General features: G+C 42.1%; 1 protein-coding gene and 1 long non-coding RNA gene across 2 annotated transcripts in view; both read right to left on the bottom strand.

Annotated features, from left to right (window-relative positions):
* The window catches only part of LOC129431233 (B-cell receptor CD22-like), a 201,965-nt gene that overhangs the window by 27,475 nt on the left and 151,477 nt on the right, over positions 1-23,013 (bottom strand). The window lies entirely within an intron of this gene.
* LOC141369379 (uncharacterized) lies at positions 4,676-22,713 on the bottom strand. Its single transcript, XR_012373047.1, has 3 exons — positions 22,626-22,713; positions 22,450-22,491; positions 4,676-4,940 (listed from the first exon to the last, which is right to left on the bottom strand). It is a non-coding gene; the product is annotated as an uncharacterized lncRNA (long non-coding RNA).

Genomic DNA, 23,013 nt, shown 5'->3' with positions numbered 1-23,013 from the left:
TGTATGTGTATCAAGCAAAAATACCCTCACCTTCATCAAAAAGCACCAATGGGTTCCATTTCATCAAGTGCACCATTTGAACTAGTGTGTGTAGACTATCTCCACCTAGAGCCAAGTAAGGGAGGATATGAGTACATTTTGGTCTTAGTAGACCATTTCACCAGGTTCGCACAGGCCTATCCCACTAAAAATAAGTCTGGTACAACTGCAGCCGAAAAGATTTTTCAAGACTTCATTCCTCGCTTCGGGTACCCTGAGAAACTTCACCATGACCAGGGGAAAGAATTTGAGAATGGCTTGTTTCGCAGATTACAACAGCTATCTGGAATTGCACACTCCCGTACCACTCCATACCACCCCCAATGCAATCCTGTGTAAAGACTGAACCGAACGCTCCTTCAGATGTTGCGCACTTTGGAAGAGGAAAAGAAAAGTGAGTGGAAAGATCACCTACCTCATATAGTGCATGCCTATAACTGCACTAGGCACGATGCTACAGGTTTTTCCCTATTTTTCCTGTTGTACGGCAGAATTCCACGGTTGCCAGTTGATTTACTATTTAACCTAGGGGATGAAATGGAGAAAGCCAAGTCTCAAATTTTCGTCCAGAAGTGGGCCGACAGAATGAGACAAGCTTACCAGATAGCAGCAGAGAACAGTGAAAAGTCTTCTGCCAAAGGAAAAAAATACTACGATCGTACAGTGAGAGGTGCCGTTCTTCATCCTGGCGACAGAGTATTAGTTAGAAATATGTCAGAAAGAGGTGGGCCAGGTAAGCTACGTGCCTATTGGGAGAGAGAAGTGCACCGAGTGGTGGAACGAGTGGGAGATAGCCCAGTGTACAAGGTACAGCCAGAGATGGGTAAAAAGACTTTACGTGTGCTCCATCGCAACCTTCTAATGGCTGTTAATGAACTTCCAGTGGAAGAACCTGCACCTGTGAGTAAGGAAACAATGAGAGTTAAACCAAGACCTTTGTTGACCACTCAGACAAAAGAATGCACAGACATTGATACCTCTGATGAGGAGGAACAGACTTACCATTACAACCTACGGAAAACAATCCCTTGTTACCAATTGATCCAACTTCCTCACAAGAAAACAAAAACTGTACCTGTGGTGCCTCAAAACCAGATTGGCCTTCGTCCAACTGCCAGAGAGTTCCATCCTGCGAAGCCGAGTAGTCCAGTGCAGAACCGGGTTCTAGAGCAGAGTCAAGGAGAAGAGGTACTCGACCTGGAATCAGACCAAGTCACTCCAGATAGAGAGCAGAGTGGAATAGATCATATGGAAGTAGTAATGGAGGAAGGACAGAGCATTGACAATGAAAGAGAGATAGAGCAGATACAGGAGGAGGAAGTAAGGAGATCACAGAGAGCTGTAAGACCAAAGGAAGTGCTCACATATGACACTCTGTGTAGACCCACATATCGGCCATGGAGAGCAGATTTGAAATCAGTACAGCTTACACAGCCACCCTATTACCAGCATGAAACCTCTCACTTTCAGTACATTCCAACTCATCCTTGCTGTTATTGGTGCCATAAAGTCTATTAATTAGAGTTAAAGTGAAAACAAAGCTGTAGATTAAAGAACAATAAGATGTCAGGTGCCATCCAAAAAAAATAGGGGAGAGTGTAGAGGTCCAAGAAATAAATGTGCATAAACAAAGAAAAACAGATACCCCACATAATTAAATGGTAGAAAAAAACTGTTTAGTACATGTACCTGATTCTGTTCTGTGTAGTATGGACTCATTAATGTGTTTTTGGACTGATCCTTAAATTGTTATTATCTTTGCCGCCTGTAGAGGGCGCCTAGCGCTTCTGAGTAATAGAGGCTGCAGAGCTCAGGTCAGAGTTCATTAAACATTGCAAGAGCTCAGCTGCATAAACAGTGTCTCTCTTATTTCTCTGCAGGTGAGCAAAAATATGGTTTGTCAATCACTTAAAATGAAACTAAATGAGTGATGTTTTTGTGATATGTGTGAGAGCATAAGAAATGCAATTACGTTTGTTTAAAAAAGGTTATTTAGTTAGTTTTGTCAAATTCATAATTAAATTGTGTAATACACGAATGAATATGCAAAGAAACTATAAAATATATGCAAGTATGTACACAAAATGAGTTCATGAATGTGTTTAATGTTTTATGTATGGATTGTGAGTTTAAAAGGATGTGTATATGAGTTTAATGTGTATTTGAGTCTGAGCCAAAATGGCGGCGCCCATGTGACAAATAACGTGAAACAAAATGGCGTGTTTAAAGCCTGTTTAATGAAAAGAGGACATTGAAATCCATGTTTTGTTAATGATTATGAGAACTGTGAATATGTGAGTAAAAGAAAGGGGAACATTTGTGATATAAATCGCAATATATAATGTGAATGTGATGATAAATATGATATGATGTGAGTATTTACAGCCATCCAGAATACACAATTTAATGTATTTTTCACATTGATGCTCTATTGACTTAAAGGAACAAATACGGACTTTAAATAGACAATTGATTTGAACACATGGACATTTAAATAAATAGTTGATAAGAAGTGTATTTTCTTTTATTGTGTTACTGTGTTCTTTATCTTGGAAATGAATAGATGTTATTCATGTTGACCTTATTTTATAGAAAACAGAGAAAGGAAGGAAAGGTCAGAGTTCATTAAACATTGCCAGAGCTCAGCAGCATTAATGTGTCTCTCTTATTTCTCTGCAGTGTAATTCATTCAACTTGCCCTTCTGGGTTTTTTGGGCCTGGAGCGGGTAACAGAGGCATGTGATGGGATTGATGTTGGTGCAATTTAGGGATGGATAAGGCGCTCAAGGCGCTTCTTCCCTCAATGTCTGGCAAGGGAATATATTGCCTGTGATGTGAACGAGGCATTGTGACTTGTTTGGTGAAAAATTAAAAAAATTCAACAGCATGTGTGTGTATCTGCAAATATTTCTGTGCATGCGAACAATCTTATACATATTTTAGTATTATGGCAAAGCATACTAAAGAAAAGTGCACTTTTCATTATGCCCAACTGTGTGTAGTTGGTTAGACAAAAATCTGGTAGTATCAATGAAGTGTGGTACAATTTGTGTCAATGTTTGATTTTGATAATGATATATGTAGTTTAGGTTGGAGTGCTTCATTATGCAGGATATATGTGGTATTTTGCTATTTGGGTTTGTGGTTTTGTAAATTGTGTTAAGTTTTTTGATAAAACCAGACTAGTTTGAAAAATTGTGTGTTAGCAATTGGAAAAAACTGTAATGGCGGGTAGTAGTGCATATGTAGTGCAAAATTTGTATGTGGGTTGTGCACACCAAAACTTTTAAACGCGGCTTCAGACGAGCACTTTTTAGCAGTGATACTTGAGCTTTGAGCCGGTTGGTTGTTCTGATACTTGTCCCACCCCTCCTCCACTGGGATTGTACGGCCGTGTGAGAACTGACATTGACGAGCTGAGCTTTTCACCCAAAGTTTAATCTCTTTCAACGCTCAGCGCAGAGCGCGGAAAAACATGTGCCTGCCGCGGGTGTAAAAGCTTTGGTGTGCATGGCCTAATTTACCATTACACGCACAACATATGACAATTGACCCATCACGTCACCACCACTGCGACAGTAAACGACCTTTGTTGATTCTTCTTGTAGCCTAGTTGGAGTGAGCGTTGCAGGAGTTGCATAAAGTCTTGCCGTTGATAGCCGGAACGTCTTCTCTTAGAAAGCATTTTGAGACGAGACTTAGGAGCACATCAGGGGTTGTGTAGGTAGGTTTTTTTTCTTGGTATTTTTTATTAATAGGTCTATTTGTGTATAGTAATCAAGTTCCATTTGTGCCGATGGTAGGCTACTTGAATGGCGCAAAACCAAGCTCACTTTAGCCTGTTTTATTAGCCCATTCATGACGCTCTTGTGATGTTGAGAGAGGTAAGAAGTGAAAAATAAAGCACTTAAATTGGAATGATTTTAGCGTGTGTGATTTATGCGTGTGCGGGTAACGGGCCAAATATTATTTTGTCCAGGCAGGTGCGCATTTAATTTTGATATTATCACGAGTGATGGGTCAAATCTGGCGCTGAACTTTGCAAATATGGGCCCGTGCAGGACTCTGGAGCAGCTGGGGTTATGTGTCTTGCTCAAAGATACCTCAACACTTGATTAGGTGGAGCCGGGGATTGAACCACCAACCTTCCGCTTTGTAGACAACCTACATGAACAACTGAGCCATGCTGCTCCAATTTAGTTTAGATCTAAACAGTTTATGTAAAAAAAAACTTACCATGAACTTTAAACGAATGTGATGAGCTTTCTTTAGTCTTCACCGACCTGCCCTCCAGCTCAGCTTGACAAACATATGTGTATGTCCCACTTTGGCCGGGTTTAAAAGAGATTGACAGAGTGTTTCCATTTATCTGTGTGTCAGGACCACTAGAGACCATGTTTCCATCCTTGAACCACTTATACATCCATTTTTCTGATGTATCTTGAATCACACACTGCAAAGTCACTGTTTCACCAGGAAAAGCATCTGTCCAGTCTGACATGACTTTAACACTGGGAAGTCCTGAAGTGAGAAAGAGTAAAAATAATCAAACTCATGATAAATAAATGAACTCTGATGATTATTTAGACAAATATATTTGATCAGAAAAGCAACTATTTTCACTTAACCTTTAACAGTTACTGTGCGTTCATCACTTCGGCCAGAGGTAAGATTTCTTCCTTTGATTTGACAGCAGTATTTTCCACTGTCTTGCACTTTTGCTGATGTGACAGAAAAACTGTTTACGCTGGTGGCAGTGTTAATCTGCTTTGTATCTTTAAAGAACAGATATTCCCAGCCTGACGACTGCACCCTGATTTCACAATTAAATGTTAGTTTTTCTCCTGTGTAAATCACTTGGACATCTGGGGTCTGGGTTAAAATCGGTTTGGGCAGGGTATCTAAAGAGAGAAATGAAAAGCAATATTTATTTACTAGTATTTGATCATCTGTCACAATATGAACAAGGAAGAAAATTACCCAAAACATAATAGAAAATTATATTTTCTATTAAAGAAAATATATTGCTTGGCATTGAATGAGCTTTATAACTCAAACAGCAACATTGCACACTAATTAAAATTTGAAAAATGGGATCAGGAAAAACGGGACCTTCAAAATCGTCCTGTGGTCAATAATTTTGGCTATTTCCTGTGAAAAGACTGTTATGCCTCAAAAAAGCTTGAATTAACTCTACACCCATTTCATGTACGCAGAAACATGACAATTGAAAATTTGTCCCCTCCAATTCAATCTCACCAGTTTTACTCAGCACCAGACCCACTCAGTCAACTGCAGTAAATGTGACACAATGGCAAGTAGAAAATTGGAAATATATTTGTTTTCACTGGTTGGAAATACTGGTTTAATTTGGTAAGGTAATTTGGTAAGAATGATAAAGGGTCATCGAATTTGATCTATCACAATGGTAATGCGTTTATATAATAAAAATACTGGAAATCTATGAAACAGGTGGCTCTAAAGATGATTTCAGTATCAAGAAATGTATAAATCATGATATAACTGTACTTATGATTATGTCATAGGTCAAAGGACATTCTGCGTTGCCGAAATATATTCATAGGTACAGTTTTAACAATAAAGCAGATGATACCTCAATACAAACTGTCACAGTACATAATTTCGGATGTAGCGAATGTTCCCATCTGCCACCTCAGAGTCAGACTTCTTAATATGCATCATATACATAATTCAGGCGCTGATGTCAAATATACCCGAGTTATACTCTACATGGTGGTTTGTGTATCATTAGCAAAACCTTATTAGCTGCTTGATAATGTAGTCAAGCCTAAGTCTGTGTCGATTGTACGCCGTAGCCTATGCACAGACATGAACCATATAACATACATAGTCTACGGCGTATGTTTTGCTAATCTCGTGCATATTTCTTCATTAATTCATGCTTGGTTAATATTAATACGTATATGTCATCGTGTTTGTCTTCACTCACTTCATCATTATCTGGTAAGTGGTATTAATATCTAGTGTGAGACTTTTTGGCACCAAAAGGTTCTTTCGGCTAAATTTTACTTTACGCTTTACACCTTTTCAATAATAATGTTTTTTTTTATTAGTGTACGTAAATCTGGGTTACAATTGACAGCAAAATTTCTGCGACAGTTTTATGCCCGCATGCTTGTCATCTCGTCTAACGCGAGGATATCACCACTACAGCGGGCATACTTTCCTAAGAGAGCGTATGTCAGAGTCCTGCAACGGTTCGGGTACCCGCGGGTACCCGTGGGTACCCGCATAAAAGTGTCTCCAACGGGTGGATTGTGACATTCCTAAAATTCACGGGCGGGGCCGCGGGCGGATAATTAACTCCGCGCGGGCGGGTAGTAGTGCAAATGAAAATATGTGCAAAATTTGTATGTCTAAGGATGTGCACACCAAACTTTGAAACACGGCTGTTTTTTCAGCCAAGCGCTTTTTAGCTGTGATACTTAAGCTGTGAGCCGGTTGGTTGTTGTGATACTTGTCCCGCCCTTCCTCCACTGTGATTGGACGGCCGTGTGACAACTGACAACTGACATTGACGAGCGGAGCATTTCACCCAAACTTTAATCTCTTTCAACTCTCGACGCTCAGCGCCGGGCGCGGAAAAAACGCTGACCGCCGGCTTAATTACCATTACACGCGGAACATATGACATTTGACCCATCATGTCACCACCACTACAACAGTGCGCGACCAGTTTGTTGATTCTTCTCGTAGCCTAGTTGGAGCAAGCGTTGCAGGACTCTGGCATAAAGTTTTGCTGTTGATAGCCGGAAGCTGAACGTCTTCTCTTAGAAAGCATTTCAAGACGAGACTTAGGAGCACAGCAGGGGTTGTGTAGGTAGGTTGTTCTTTCTTGTTTTTTTATTAATATGTCTATTTCTGTATAGTTATCAGGTTCCATTTGTGCCGATGGGCTACTTAAATGGCACAAAACAGAGCGCACTTTAGCCTGTTTCATTAGCCTATTCATGACGCTGTTGTGATGTTGAGAGAGGTAACTTACGAGATAAAAAATAAAGCACTTTAATTGGAATGATTTTAGCGTGTGTGATTTATGCGGGTACGGGTCGGGTAACGGGCCAAATATTAACGGGTCCGGGCGGGTGCGGATTTAATTTTGATATTATCACGGGTGACGGGTCGGATCTGGTGCTGAACTTTGCGGGTACGGACGGACACGGGTCTCCAAAAATGGACCCGTGCAGGACTCTGGCGTATGTTCCAGCTAGACCTCAAGGAACCAGCACAGCCCGAGCCGTCTTGTTACATTGTTGTTTGGGATAATGTCAGCTTCCATCGCGTTGCTCTGGTTCATGACTAGTTTACCAATAACCAGTGGCGGATTTAGCAAATTGGGGGCCCTAGGCGAAGGTATTTTTTACTCCAAAATGAAGATAGAAAGCAGAGGTCACACAAAGTGCAGCACTACACAAACCAATAGAGAATAAGTCAATGGGGCAAAAACAGCCACGAACAGTAAATGATGGAGAAATAATTTAAATCTGATGCTGCACAAAAACTAGCAATGCATCAAAGCCAATGTTGTTACTAATCTTTCACATACCCAAGACTGTGATAAAAGGTTTAAAAAAATCCAGTCTTCAATCACTTTATATTAAAAATATGTTTTCTTTGATGTTTTCTTCACAAACATAACAAAAGGGTTGTGAATTTTACCACAGTGTATTGTTGAGTTTTTGAAAAATGTTCAAAACATTTTCCCAAAATATGTGTCAACATAAGATTTTTCACCAAAAATCTTTCCATTTGCTGAAAGTTGTGGCCAAATTAAGACTCAACAGCACCCCATAGTGGACGAAAACATCCCCAACATAACATCAGCAGGGCTCCAGACTAACATTTGAGAGAGGTGGCACTGGCGCCACCAAGTTGTACAGGGCCTCAATTTGGTGGCACCAGTCACTGGGTGGTGTAAAAAACAAAAAATAAACACTAAAACTAAGTCCAAACATGTTTAATGCATTAATAATTCATTAAAACCTAAGTCCAAACATGTTTAATGCATTAACAAATTAATTACAAATACAAATAATTGTATTCTTTATATACATTAATTATTTTTTTACTTTACCATACTTATTATTTTTAACATATATTTGCCTTACTGTAAACCATTAACTTACAATCAACTTTTTATTACTTTGTTGTAAAAGCTTTAGGTTACTTTAACACAGACTTGAGTAAAGAAATCACATTCTTGTGCTGTAATCACTACAAAATGTCTCCATGCACTCTGAAGATATCATTTGGCCAGGACTTGTAATCTGAGTTACTGAGCACAATGTATTAAATTTTTTCTGACTTCTAGCGTGAATACGCAGTTGACAGCGCAATTTTTAGGCTTTCATTGATTAAACTAAAGCAGCTGATCTCCGCCTTTTTTATTAGTGTCATTTTGCGAGTGTGCGGACTTTGTGGGGAGATTATTTCATAAACTGCGCTGAAATGTCAGAGAAAGCTCTTGCATACACATATAAAAAACACTGTGCAGCATTGGTAATTGCAACACAAGCACCGGACTCTGACATATTAGTTCGCGTCATTTTAAACCCGTAATTTCTCCCGAAAACGACAGCAGAGGCTCTCGCACGCAGTCTCCATAGACCACCCCTCAAAACAATCAGGGCAGAAGCAGTCAAAAGTGGACAAAAGAGACGGATTTATAGAGGTGATATGCACCTGAGCTGTGATAGAAAGGCGGGGGAGCGGGCAACAACAGAAAGAGTGACTGAATGCATCGCAGACGTAATCGCCTGAGCATTATATTAATATAATTGTATTTAAATTTCACAGTCCAGCCAGTTCAACATTTAATAAAAAATAGTCGCATAGGCAGGGAAAATACTCGCGAAAATGCGACTATTTACTCGCAGTCTGGAGTCCTGTAGGGTTACATTAGTTTTTTTTCTGTAGTAACATTATATACTTCACCACAAAATAATTTTTATCAATGTAGGGCTATTACTAGCCGGTTGACTTACCAAAGCCCCATTTTCGCGTTTATATTTGTCTTTAAGTCTCTGTTCGTGTACTTTCCCAGTCCCCGTGTCACTTTGTGTTTATCTTTCGCGCCGCAGCGCGCATGGACTAGTCCATTTCATTGTGAAAGAAGGGGGTGTAAGTGTTTAGTGACAGAACATGAACTGGACATTTTAACTACTATTTCAAAGTTTCAACGTATTTCTTAAGAATATTAATACAACTTGCAATGCTTTTGAAGTGTTCGTGATGATAAGGGTTTTATTTATTTATGAAGGCTATTTATTAGGTTGGTTGCCCCCCCCCCAATTTGACCGCTGGTGGGGGGCCCCACGCGGCCGCCTACCTATGCCTCTATGGTAAGACTGCCTCTGCCAATAACCCAAGGTTAACTAACATATTTCTGCCTGCATACTTTCCCTTTCTCAACCCAATAGGGGAGTTTTTTTCGGCATGGCATTGGAAAGTGTATGACTGAGAACCTTATATCCGTGCTCACCTCCTCCAGGCCATGGAAGGAGCCTGCCTAGACATATCAGTAGATGCATGCCAGGCATGGATCAGGCATGCAAGAGCATTTTACCCTTGCTGCCTCGCCAGGGCCAATATAGCCTGTGACATAGATGAGATTCTCTGGCCTGACTCAGAACAAAGAAGGGATGCTGAGGTGGAATATTTTTTGTTGTTTAGCACATGAATAAATAAAAATGTGCCAATGCATACATTGATTCCTTCTTTTTTGTTCATGTGAACCATGATGGGAAGAACCAGAAGCAACTTATCAGTTTTGGATATATTGTTTTGATTTTATTGTACTACTGTGTAATACTATTTTGTAGTGTGTGTTTTTTATTTTTGAAAGCTTCTGTGTGATGTCTGAGGGAAAAGTTTGGTTCCCTTTCGAGGAACTCGAGCTGCGTCGCCATAGCAACGCTTTGGGGAACGCCTCGGCGTGACTAATCTGAAGCACGTGTAAAACATAAACAATGATGAGATAATTGTATACTGACCGTGATGCCGTGCGGACCAGGGGTATAAGAAGGCATCCCACACAAACACATTCGCTTTTAGTGCCTCAGCAAGTGACTACGTGTATGTATTAACACACTCTGAAGTATGTCTAAGAAGTTTAAATTGTGCGTACCTCCCTGTTTGCGTTCCATCACGGACACACACAACCTCTGTGTTAAATGCCTTGGAGCGCAGCATGCACAGTTTGGTCTTGAGGGATCTGACTGTGTGCATTGTGAACGGCTTCCCATGCACGTGCTGCGTTCTCGCCTCGCACTCTTCGAGAAGGGTGCTCAGGCTCGCGCCCCTCACGGCTCTGGTCCCGCTTCTGCTGAGGCAGAACGGCGACTGCACTCATGGGGGTCGCAAATGGATCTCACAGAGGAGATGGAGTAGGTTTCTCTCCCCTCCTCGGTGGTGTCACTCCCTCCCTCTGGTGTGCCAGGAGCTGTTCCTCCTGCCCCCGAAGGTAGTCCAACGCTCTCTCTGTCTTCTGAGGATGTGGACATGTTAAGTGTTGATGCAGGAGATATCGGAGACTTTGATGACGCACCTACGGTCTCCCCCGCGTACGATGAGCTGGTGGAGGCGGTTACTCTTGCTGTGTCTCAGCTCGGCTTGGACTGGCCGGCTGAGCAGGAGTGCGCTCGCCCTCAGAGCCGTCTGGATGAGCGGTATCTGAAGCAACCAGCACAGCCTATTAAGCGGCGCCTCCCCTTCTTCTCCGATCTCCACGGTGAGCTGTCTAGGTCTTGGAGTCATCCCTATTCAGCCCGTACGTTTACCCCTCAGTCCAACATTTATTCTAACATCTCGGGGGCAAAGGATCACGGGTATGGATCGCTACCCCAAGTGGAAACGACTCTGGCGAGTTACCTGTCTCCTCCCTCGGCTTCTTCTCTGAAGGCACCCTCGCTGCCAAATAAACCATCCCGCATCACGTCCGTGCTTGTTGGTAAAGCCTTTACATCGGCAAGCCAGGCGGGCGCTTGTCTGCACACCATCGGGCTGTTACAGGCGTCCCAGGCTGAGTCATTACAAAAACTGGCTAAGGATAAGGAGACGAACCCAGATGTGGTCAGTTCGCTGCGTCTGGCGACGGATGTCTCCCTCCGGGCAACTCGCGAGGCGGCAAAGTCGGTCGGGCGTGCTATGGCTGCACTGGTGGTGGTTGACCGGCATCTTTGGCTGAATTTGTCCAACATTAAATCAGCTGATAAGGTGTTTCTCATGGACGCCCCGATTGCTCCCTCGGGTCTCTTTGGCAACGCCGTTAATTCCGTGGTCGAGAGATTCCAGGAAACGCAAAGACAGGCTGCGGCTTTCAGAAGATATCTTCCTCGTCGAGATCGCTACGAGCCTGTTGGGCGTGCGCTGCCCCAACCATCTTGTAGTTACTCTCACAGAGATCGTCAGAGACAGAGTGTGGCGTCCCGTGCTCCCCCTCAGAGCTCACGGGGGACCGGACATCGCGCTCAATCACGGAAATCCGAACCGAGGTCGGATCTGAGACACGTCATCCAAGCGAGGAAGGCTTCGGCGAAGAAGAGATCCTAGTATCAGGCGTAGCGGGGGCTCCCCCTGCCGGGGCAGAGTGGTATGCACCTCAGTTTATGGTGCCCGCTGTACTTCGGTGCCCTCTGCGCATCATGACGCCAGCTCTGCCACACGTAGCGCGGCAGGGCAGGGCAGAGCAGTCTTTATTTCACAAAGTTCACAAAGCACACAGAGCACACCAGAGACCAGTCTCGAGCGATTGGTTCCCTTGGTAAATTACATTGCGGCGTGGGAAAAGCTGCCCAATGTATCAAAATGGGTAATACGCACAATCGAGCACGGGTATGCCATTCAGTTTCAATGTCACCCACCTCGGTTTTCCGGCGTTCTGCCCACAGCAGTGCGACCCGAGCAGGCTCTAATTCTAGAACAAGAAGTAAACTCACTTTTGTGCAAGGGGGCTGTAGAGATTATTCCTCCACACGAGAGAGACACAGGGTTCTACAGCAATTATTTTATTGTCCCAAAGAAGGACAGCGGATTACGTCCCATTCTGGATCTCAGAGAATTAAACCGCTCAGTTATGCGTTTAAAATTCAAAATGTTGACACTAAAACACATTGTCACACAAATAAGGTCGGGCAACTGGTTTGTCACCATAGACCTCAAGGATGCGTATTTCCACATTTCCATCCTTCCCCAACACAGGAAATTCCTGAGGTTTGCGTATCAGGGCACAGCATACCAATATCGGGTTCTTCCTTTCGAACTAGCATTATCACCCCGCACATTCACGAAATGTGTGGATGCAGCTTTAACCCCTCTGCGCATGAAAGGCATTCGCATATTGAATTATATAGACGATTGGCTCGTTCTGGCGGAGTCAGAACAGATGGCGGTTCAGCATCGAGATGTTGTTCTTGCACATATGAGAGATCTGGGGTTGCGGCTGAATACCAAAAAGAGTGTGCTTTCTCCTGTTCAGAGAACCACTTATTTGGGTGTGATTTGGGATGCCACGACGATGCAGGCGCAGCTTTCGCCTGCACGTATCGATGCCATTATGACAGCCGCGAGAGCGTTGAAGCTGGGCCAGCTACGCATGGTGAAGCAGTTTCAGAGACTGCTAGGTCTTATGGCAGCCGCGTCCAGCGTTATCCCCGCGTGTCTGCTGCACATGAGACCTCTACAATGGTGGCTAAAGACCAAGGGCTTTTCCCCGAAGAGGAACCCCTTTCATATGATCAAAGTCACGCACCGTTGTCTGCGTGCTCTGGCGATGTGGAAAAAGCCAGTGTTTTTGTCCCAAGGTCCTGTGCTGGGAGCGCATTGTCGGCGTGTGACGCTGACGACAGACGCGTCTCTCACAGGTTGGGGTGCGATTATGGAAGGCCGTCAGGGTCAAAATCGCTGGAAACCGCATCATCATCTATGGCACATAAATTGCCTGGAAATGATGGCGGTATGGTTTGGACTCAGGCATTTCCTTTCAGACCTGAGGGGCCATCATGTTCTTGTCCGGACAGACAACACATCTGTGGTCTCTTACATAAATCACCAAGGAGGTCTACGGTCGCGGAAACTTTACAAGCTGGTGCGACAAATTCTCCTTTGGACACAGGACAAACTGTGCTCGCTAAAGGCAGTCTATATACCAGGCCACCTGAATGTGGCAGATGCCCTGTCAAGACATCAAATATCCCCGGGGGAGTGGAGACTTCATCCAGATGTGGTGAACCACATCTGGACTGTATTTGGACGCGCAGACGTAGATCTGTTTGCATCCCAGGACACCACACATTGCCCCCTGTGGTTCTCCCTGAGGCATCCGGCTCCACTGGGTTTGGATGCCATGGTGCAGACGTGGCCGAGACTACGTCTGTATGCCTTCCCCCTGGTCACGTTGATCCCAGGGGTTCTGGAGAGAGTTCGCCAGGACAGGGTTCGGATCTCTTTTAGTAGCCCCCTTCTGGCCAGCCCGGGTATGGTTTTCGGACCTTATGTCCCTTCTGGAAAGCCCCCCTTGGGAGATGCCTATCAGGAGGGACCTTCTGTCTCAGGTAGGGGGTGCAGTCTTCCACCCCCGCCCAGAGATGTGGAAACTGTGGGTCTGGCCGCTGAGGGGGCCAGGCTCATAGACTCAGGTCTCCCAGATGAGGTTGTGGAGACCATTCTTAACTCCAGAGCTCCCTCCACAAGGAAACTTTATCCCCTTAAGTGGAAAGCTTTCACCTCTTGGTGCTCGGCTCGTCTGGCAGACCCAGTCAACTGCCCCGTCGACGTGGTGCTGAGGTTTCTGCAGGAGCGTTTCTCTGATGGATTAACTCCTTCCACCCTTAAGGTTTATGTGGCAGCAGTTTCTGCCTACCATACTCCTGTGGAAGGCTCGTCAGTGGGTAGACACCCATTAGTGGCTCGCTTTCTTCGTGGGACTCGTAGATTGCGACCTGTTAGTCGCTCTAGGGTGCCCACTTGGGACCTAGCGGTCGTGCTGGAAGGGCTCTCGTTGGCTCCGTTCGAGCCACTTGAGACTTCGCCAGATAGGTTTCTGGCCTTTAAGACTGTGTTCCTTCTGGCTATTACTTCTTTAAAGCAAGTGGGGGACCTTCAGGCCCTGTCGGTATCCCCGACATGTCTTGAGTTTGCACCCGGAATGGCTAAGGCTTTTCTACACCCAAGGCCAGGTTATGTTCCTAAGGTGCTGACCAATTGCAGAGGCCCATTGTTCAGCTGGCCCTTTGTCTTCTCCCATTCAGGAGTGCGGACCAAAAATAGCTGAATTTGGTGTGTCTTGTGTGAGCACTGGATACATACGTTCACAGAACTGCTCAGTGGAGAAAGTCCGAGCAGCTATTTGTGTGCTTTGGTTCACCCAGAAGAGGTTTACCGGTGACCAAGCAGACTTTGAGCAGATGGATAGTTGATGCCATCTCACTGGCTTATAAACATCAGGGTATACCCTCACCCATCACTGTGAGGGCCCACTCTACATGTGGTATGGCTGCCTCTAAGGCCTTAGGGTCAGGCACTTCACTCCAGGACATATGTGATGTGGCCGGATGGTCTTCACCGCTCACTTACGCCAGATCTTATAATTTAGACCTCTCTTTAGGGTCCCAGGTTCTTTTGCCTTGACTGTGTTCAGTTATACATGCTACAGGCATTTGTTAGTATGGAAGCGTGGGCATCTCGTTCCCCAAAGCGTTGCTATGGTGACGCAGCTCGAGTTCCTCGAAAGGGAACGTCTCAGGTTACGTATGTAACCCTGGTTCCCTGAGAAGGGAACGAGACGCTGCGTCTCCATGCCATACTCCCTGCATCCCTGCAGGCACTTGCTTCGGCACTTGTAGCGAATGTGTTTGTGTGGGATGCCTTCTTATACCCCTGGTCCGCACGGCATCACGGTCAGTATACAATTATCTCATCATTGTTTATGTTTTACACGTGCTTCAGATTAGTCACGCCGAGGCGTTCCCCAAAGCGTTGCTATGGCGACGCAGCATCTCGTTCCCTTCTCAGGGAACCAGGGTTACATACGTAACCTGAGACGTTTTTCAGCAAAAGTGAATGGTTTGGAGTGTAAAGCTTTATTTTGACCTGAAAATAGGATGTTTGGTTAATTGGTTAAGGTGTTATGAATTTGTGTTAACTATTTTGAGAATATGAAACATAGTTTCAATAAATGTGTTTAACCGAGAAAATCTCTTACAGCTCCCATACTTATCAGTACTCATCATATTATCAGTATATCTTAATCTGTGTGCTAATAACTTTTATTTTTGTTTACACAGGTGTTTCTGATGTGGAGAAAAATCCTGCACTGCTCGTTTTTCTCTTCATTTTGAGAATACAGCAAGTTTTACTTTTGTCTAGAAAATGTACGTTTTCCTTGTTGACGCCCACTACAACATCACGTAGTGACTGACGAAATGGGAACCGCTTCATGGAGACCAATCTACTTCGAGAAACTATTAAAAAATGGCACTGAAATTGGCATGCAGATATTTGCATCTGCCGCCGCCCAGCCACACGGGTATTCAACGAGATGCAGGTGCAATAATCAAATCAGCTTTTTTCGCTTTGAAAGCTGGCAGCAATCTGCTCCTGAAAAGCTACCTTTTCTGCTCTGGAACCTGTGTGTTGACGTTGCTTGGACAGTCAGCACCACAGCGGAAACTCGCAGCTAAAGAGAGTTCTACCTTTTTATTTTACTCTTTTTTTTTAGTTGAGTGTGCCGTTGCCTCTCCCCTGTGTGCTTGATCAACTCAGCGCATAAGATCTAAAGATTTATTTCCTAAAAGAGCAGCACGAGCCTGGACTTGTGCCTTTGTAAAGGCAGCCGTTCTCTCATGTTACAGTTTGGGTGGCTTCTTTTTAAAGATGACATTCCGGTCATGTGCAACGACCGGATGCAGGCTGTACATGAATCCCTGTGACAGCCACTATCGCTGTCTCTCGTGTTTGGGCACTGAGCACGCTGAGGCAGAATTTCGTGATAGTTCATGTTCCTCATGTGAGAACATGGCTATGGTGGATTTGCGCAATCGGGTGCCGTATCTCCGGGATCATCGCCCCCCCAGTCAAGTTCAGCACTCTGATCCACAGCCGGAGGTGCCAATGGAGACTGGGGGCGAGTGTTCTACGTTGTCTTCGAAAACTGTCTGTACCACACGAGATTTCATGTCATCCGTAGAATCGGAGGGGGGCTGTCACTTTCGGACGCCGCCTACCAGGGGGATGAATCTTACAGTAGATTAGTTTCTCTGCATGGCTGGATGTCAAAGTGGTGCTCTCAGCATAACGTAGGGTTTATAGACAATTGGAAGCATTTCTGGGGAAGACCTGACCTGCTAAAGAGAGATGGCCTCCATCCGTCTCTGGAAGGAACTGCTATTCTCTCTAGAAATCTGACCAATAGTCCTACTTTTGATATTGTCTGACTATCCAGGGCCCAGGTCAGGAAACAGACAGATCGGCTTACCCATCCGTCTGTTAGCTGCCTTGACATGTCAAGATCACATATATCCCAGCACATAGAGCCTTTTTTACTAGAGTACCAACACATCTCGACTGTGTCTGTTCCTCGGACAAATAAATACAGAGCACCGTTTACCTCGTCTCGTACAAATCTTATTAACATAAAATTAGAACACAATACATTAACAGATGAAACTCAAATGTTAAAATTTGGCCTTCTTAACATTAGATCGGTTACCAATAAAGAACCTATTGTCAATGAAATAATTACAGACCAAAACTTAGATGCACTCTGTTTAACAGAGACCTGGCTTAAAGCATACGATTACATCAGTTTGAACGAATCCACCCCACAAGACTATTATTATAAACACGTTCCTTGTCTAAAAGGGAGAGGGGGTGGTGTAGCTACAATATACAACAAAATATTTAAAGTAAACCATAAATCCAAACTAAAATTTTATTTGTTTGAAATAATACTGTTAAATATGGAAATAACTGATTGTAACAACAAACAGCTTTCATTCGTTTTAGCTACCATCTACAGGCCTCAGGGCCACCACACACCACAAGAAATAGCAGATTTCCTATCTGAGCTTACAGTCACAGCAGATAAAGCTCTTATCGTTGGTGGTTTCAATATCCATGTGGATAACCCAAAATATGCATTAGGACGTGCATTTATGGATGTTCTAAATTCTCTCTGTATTAAACAAAACGTGTCAGGGCCCACGCATACTCGTAAGCACACATTAGATTAGCCAGAACAATAATTTCCACCACTAAAGATAGCTTTATTAGCACTCTTCCAGACCTGTCTCAAATGAAACATGTAGCAGATAACCGTGAAGATCTGGATATTATAATAGAAAACCTGAACAACGTTTGTTCTAGCACATTGGATGCCGTTGCTCCCATTCAAAAAAATGGGATGCCATGATATGACCATCATACTGCAGCCCTTAAAAAAGAAGCTAGAAAAATGGAAAGAAACTACAGAAGCAAAAAGTTAGAGGTATGGCGTTCAGCATGGAAAGAAAGTGTTCAACACTAGAGACAGGCTATAAAAAACGCCAGATCTACCTATCTCAGTACGCTTATTTAAGAAAATCATAACAACCCTCGTTTCCTCTTTAGCACAGTTGCCAAACTGACTAGAAACAAAGAACAAAAACCAATAGTAAATTCCAACACAATAGTAACGACTTCATGAACTTCTTTACTAACAAAATTATGGTTATTAGGGAAAACATAGAAACTATGCAAACAGCCACCACTCTACCCAATAGTACATTTTACACTAGATTACCATATGAACATCTTGAGTCAGTTGGATGCTTGGATAATTATAGACCTATAGCATTGGCCAGTATTTTGTCCAAGGTAATGGAAAGAATCCTCCTTGAAAGGGTGATTGGGTATATTTCTTCCCTAGATAATCAGTTTGGATTTAAGCCTAAACATGGCACTGACATGTGTATTTATGCTCTTAAGGAAATAGTGAATTTGTATAAGTCTAAAAATTCCACTATTCTCATGTGTTTTATAGATGCCTCCAAAGCATTTGATCGAGTGAATCACAAACAGCTTTTCATTAAGCTAAAGCAAAAGGGAGTCCCTGGGTATATTGTGAGGGTTCTTGCCTATTGGTATGCCCACCAGCAGATGCATATCAAATGGGGGGGTAGTATATCTGCCCCCTTTAGAGTGTCCAATGGTGTAAGGCAGGGAGGAATCTTGTCCCCAGTCTTATTTAATTTATATATTGATGAATTGTCAAGGAGACTTAATGGTTGTATTACTGGTTGTATGATCGGTGGCATGCTGGTAAATCATCTCATGTATGCAGATGACCTTGTTATTTTTAGTCCGAGTAGTGCTGGGCTGCAGGAGCTTCTTAATATATGCTCTGATTATGGGGTGGAGTTTGATATAAAATATAATTCCAGCAAAAGTGCTGTCTTAATATGCAGAACGAAACAGGATAAATGGCTTAATTTTCCTGTGTTCATGTTAGCCAATAATTGTCTTGAGGTCTGTAAAAAGATTAAATACCTTGGTCATTGTATTGCAGATGATATGAATGATGATGATGACATGTACAGACAGTGTTATAAGTTATATGCACAGGCAAACATCATAGCACGTAAGTTTGGTTTCTGTTCCACTCAAGTTAAAGTGGCTCTGTTTAAATCTTACTGTACATCACTCTATACTGCCCATCTGTGGACTTCTTATAAAAAATCCAGCATGCATAAGGTACAAGTTGCCTACAATGATGCAATGAGAATTTTACTCAAGGTTCCCAGAGGAGGGAGTGCTAGTCAGATGTTTGTATCTGTAGGAGTGATTACATTGAAAGCACTTTTAAGAAAGTTGATGTTTAAGTTTATGCAACGTCTGGATGAGTCTTCCAACAGTATCATGGTGGCACTCTCTAATCCCTTAGTGAGTTGCTCCAGGTACACATCCAGTCTGAGAATGCATTGGTTGAAATGTTTGTATGTATTTTAATTTTTGTATTTATTCTTTTTAACTGTTGTACGTTTTCTCTGTTTTTATCTGTCCTGTCTTGGTGGTTTTTGGACATGAGTCTGGCAAATAAACTGAATTGAATTAAACCTACTACAATAGAAGAGCTCTCTAAATTAGTAACGTCATCCAAATCATCATCCTGTATATTAGACCCCGTTCCCACAAAACTACTTAAAGAAGTATTTCATGTTGTGTCTGACAGTACTAAATATCTTTAACTCATCACTAGAATTAGGATACGTTTCAACAGCTTTCAAACTAGCAGTTATTAGATCGCTCATTAAAAAACCAAACCTTGACCAGGGAGATCTTAATAACTTTAGACCAATCTCAAATCTACCTTTTCTTTCGAAAATATTAGAAAAAGTAGTGGCAAGTCAGCTACGCACATTCATAGCGAATAATAATACATATGAAAAGTTCCAATCAGGATTCAGGCCCCACCATAGCAAAAGACAGCGCTGCTTAGAGTTACAAATGACCTCCTTTTAACATCCGATTGTGGTGAAATCTCAATCCTTATATTACTAGACCTTAGTGCAGCATTTGACACAATAGATCACAGAATCTTACTCAATAGACTAGAAAACTATGTTGGCATCAGTGGTCAGGCGTTAGCCTGGTTTAGATCGTATCTAACCAATCGATATCACTTTGTTTATGTAAATGAGGAAGAGTCATATCACTCCCCCGTTATATACGGCGTACCACAGGGATCAGTTTTAGGCCCTATCCTATTCTCGTTATATATGTTACTTCTAGGAGACATTATCAGGAAACATAACAAAAGTTTTCACTGCTATGCGGATGATACCCAGCTTTACATCTCGTCACATCCTAAACTCCAATAAGACAGAGATACTTATTATTGAACCAAACCGCTCCAAACATAATGTCATATTACAAGTTGCCCATAGATGGCTGCACGGTGGTGCCATCTTCCACGGTTAAAAATTTAGGCGTAATGTTCGACAGCAATCTATCTTTCGATAGCCATATCTCCAACCTCTGCCGCACAGCATTCTTCCATCTTAGAAATATCTCAAAAATACGCCATATGCTGTCTGCATCAGATGCAGAAAAGCTTATCCATGCTTTTATGACCTCTAGAATAGACTATTGTAACTCGTTACTCGGGGGATGTCACGCAAATCAGGTAAATAAGCTACAGCTGGTTCAAAACGCCACCGCAAGATGCTCACTCGATCTAAAAAGTATGACCACATAAGCCCAATTCTGGCATCTTTACATTGGATACCAGTTAAATATCGCATTCAATTTAAAATACAACTAATCACCTACAAAACCTTAAATGACCTAGCGTCTTCATATATTCAAGAATTATTCTCAGAATACAATCCAACACGCAAACTGCGAACACAAAATTCTGGTAACTTAATTATCCCTAAAATATCAAAAGTGTCTAAAGGTGGTAGATCCTTTTCCTACTTAGCCCTTAAGCTCTGGAATGATTTACCAAATAATGTTCGAGTATCAGACACAGTCGATCAATTTAAAGCTAAACTTAAGACATTTTTCTTTAACAAAGCATTCACATAAAACGTCCAGTAAATGTAATTATCCTGCAATAGTTATTTTGACTAGAACAAAGCACTCACATACCTCATATGGGTAATATGCTATGGCCGCAATAAGTAGCCTGTCTGGAACCGAGCGAATATTAAACCACAATACTGTATGACACTTGCATTACATGCAAACGGCCCCTACGCTAATAGAATTTTTCTCCCTGGGGTCGAGGACAAGACGAGGACAATGAGACAAAAAGACCCAGTTCCTGTTGCTGTGAAGGTCATCACACCACTGATGTACTGATGCCCAGCCAATGCACGTCCAACGACCACGGGCTGAACCAGTTTAATCCGCTTACCCGCTTCCTATCCCTACCGTGTTTATATATATATATTAATTTCTCCCAAGGGTTTTTTGTCCTTCTAGGAGTTTTTCCCACTGGGTTTTCTCCTAGGGGTTATTTTCGTCCCCGGGAGAGTCAGACAACTTTGGCTTAACTTAGCACTTTACTGTATACATTAAATTATTGCTACGCTCGCTTGTACGGTTTATCCTTAGCCGCAATATTCTACTTCTTATACTATCTATTGATTTTCTGTGTTCTCCCATACATGTACTCATGGAAAGCTGCTTTGCAACAATTAACAATTGTGAAAAGCGCTATATAAATAAAATTTAATTGAATTGAATAAAAGTAAATCCAAACAAGACATAAATTCAAAATGACGTTGTTTTTCAGTGCTTTATTCGCCAAATGTATTTTAATGGACTACAGTATGAAACACAGTAGCACAACTCTCTCTCAAGTTTATACATCAAGAGTTCTGATCTTTAAAGGGCATAGGGATAATCACGTTTGATTGGAGTTGGACCGGACACATTTAACCGCATGTGCATCTGTGCAGACAGAAAAGTGCTCACTTTAGCGCCTTTTTGTAGTCAAATTGTTTAAAATCACTTAAGTGTTTACATTTGCAAGCTTTTGAAACTCGTGCAAATGATAAACTTTTACCCTATTTATTTGCATATTAATCTGCGAATCGCATCCAAGCCAAACCGTGGGTCGTGATTTGTATGGATCACGAATCAACTGCGATCCGTTACACCACTAATTAATAAAAAACAAACATCTTGAGATACTATGTGACCTACAATATTTACCTCTTATGATTGAGCATTAAAGATTTGGCCTTGAGTAAGCTATTTCTCATTTCTCCGATGAGTCAACGACGACCAGAAGTGAACTTCACCGAGTTATATTGCACAGAAATCTTGGTATTAACCGGTTACCATTATTTTTATTTAAACGATTCTGTTCCGGAACATATATTTTTTGAAAGTTTCTGGTTTCGTTTCTGTTCCTTGCAAAACATCAAAAGTCATTTGTCACATCAAACATCATTGGGTACTATTTTCGGTCACTGCATAATATCATTGTATTATGTTACGGCAGCAAAGTCCTTGCGCCACAATGAGGACAGGGCTAAAACAATAAATGTTCTGCTTTTAAAGATTTAGTTGTTGTCTTTATTTTTAACATCAACCTATAAAATAACATTATTTTATTTTATTGTGAAAAATACAGTGTATTGGAGACTGTACACTAGCACTGTAAAAAATAGTCAAATTTGAAGTATAGCAGTATAATACTGTACATCAGATAAATAACAGTACTAATACTGTACTTCATTATGCAGTATGCTTAAAAAACTAATGTCATTGTTTCTACAGTAATTTTACTGTTGTATAAAATACATCAACTACTGGATAATTGTTGCCAGTAAGTTACTGTTAATTTGACAATAAACTTTTTACAGTGTAAGCATTTCTTACCATTAGCCGCATTTTGAGATGTTACTGGTGCAATGACTGCCACTGTAAATTAAAAGAAACATTCAGAAATGTAAAAATGCAAACTGTACTAAAAAAAACATAGTAAAATAACATTTCACCATTAAAATGAGATTTTTGTAGACAAACACAATTTCCTATCAAATATTAAGTTTTACCTGTCAAAAGGAGTATTTTAAACATTTCCATTTGCAGCCACAGTCAAGAGTAAAGCAAAGCTGTTCTCCGTCAATGAAGGAAGATGCTGCAAAACTCAAATAACTTCCTACATTACCATTTAAAAACCTAAACCTCACAGGAAATTAAGCTATCTTTTTAAAATAGGCTGTGTCTGAAATAGCATACTGCGACAGTTGGTACTGAATTATATGAAGTTCCTACTCATCGACGGTTAAAACACTATGTACTATATAATATGAATATGGATAGAATGAATGAATTTGGACAAAATACATCTGCCATGTCATAACAAGTTAGTCATTAACTGAAATGACATTAAACTAGCGCAATTTAACCACAAAGGACAGCTTCTTCATTCTTCATTCA

The sequence above is a fragment of the Misgurnus anguillicaudatus genome, chromosome 13, assembly GCF_027580225.2.
Source record: "Misgurnus anguillicaudatus chromosome 13, ASM2758022v2, whole genome shotgun sequence".
Lineage (NCBI taxonomy): Eukaryota > Metazoa > Chordata > Actinopteri > Cypriniformes > Cobitidae > Misgurnus > Misgurnus anguillicaudatus.
This window is presented reverse-complemented; position numbering and strand designations above follow the sequence as displayed.